This window comes from Sinocyclocheilus grahami, unplaced genomic scaffold, assembly GCF_001515645.1.
Source record: "Sinocyclocheilus grahami isolate Dianchi unplaced genomic scaffold, SAMN03320097.WGS_v1.1 scaffold49433.1, whole genome shotgun sequence".
In the NCBI taxonomy this organism is placed as follows: Eukaryota; Metazoa; Chordata; class Actinopteri; order Cypriniformes; family Cyprinidae; genus Sinocyclocheilus; species Sinocyclocheilus grahami.
The window spans coordinates 1-972 of NW_015525743.1; the positions used below are offsets into that span (position 1 = coordinate 1).

The window sequence follows — 972 nt, forward strand, 5'->3', positions numbered from 1 at the left end:
CTCGGCAATCTTGCGCAGGTTAATACCACGCGTCAGGTTCATCTTACGGGAGTGGATCTTCAGAATATCCAAACGAGCCTGAGGAGGACAACATAACACTATGAGGTTACTGCTAGTATTTATACTTTCAACAACAGAGAGCTATACAAAAACAGAAGTATCAGTATCAATCAGTATTTCAGTATCAAGATGATATTGAAAACTTAAAAATACATAGCAATCCCAGCTAACCTCTTCATTGGGAGGGGGAAATTCAATCTTCCTATCAATGCGGCCTGGTCGAAGAAGTGCAGAGTCTAGAATGTCGATACGGTTTGTTGCCATGATAACCTGAGCGAAACAAGAACATATTCCGTTAACTCAGACTTTCCTTAAAGACAATTATAAAAATACAACTGGAGCCAAGCACAGAAATAGTATCAATGTAAGTTTGAGTAGTTTTGTTTGGTCACAGCACCCCTGGTGGTGATGTTTGGGAAAGCAGTTGAATGAGCAATGTCTGGTAACCATAACCTCTGACTAGTTTTTGCAAACAGCTTTTAATAGTACTAAGGCATGTGATCAGCAAAAGACAAAAAAGATGGAAAACATGCTTTGTTTTCTCTATTCAGTATACACTATACAGCAACGAATTATTATATTATCATTAATAATTTTTTTAATTATTCAAATTCCAATAACAAAAGCTCAAATCAGAGCATTTAATAGTAATAATAATCCTTAAAACGTTTTTTAATAGTACACTACTAATATATTTCTTTATTGATGTTATAAATTATATAATATTTTGAATAGCAATATATTAGTATTATTGTTGCTGATTTCTTTCAAATGATAGAGATTTTAGTTTGGCGGAAAACCAAACGGAGCCCTTGAAGCTTCTCTTTGATTGACTAAGGTTTATGTGTGAATCTGCATATCATTTTGGGAAGGTTGTTGACGTTAGGGATGCACGATATATCGGCCACCATA

General features: G+C 34.8%; 1 long non-coding RNA gene across 1 annotated transcript; it reads right to left on the reverse strand.

Annotated features, from left to right (window-relative positions):
- Positions 1–48: 48 nt before the first annotated feature.
- On the reverse strand, positions 49–343 carry LOC107580883 (uncharacterized). The gene is made up of 2 exons (XR_001608726.1): positions 232–343; positions 49–78 (listed from the first exon to the last, which is right to left on the reverse strand). It is a non-coding gene; the product is annotated as an uncharacterized lncRNA (long non-coding RNA).
- Positions 344–972: the final 629 nt, after the last annotated feature.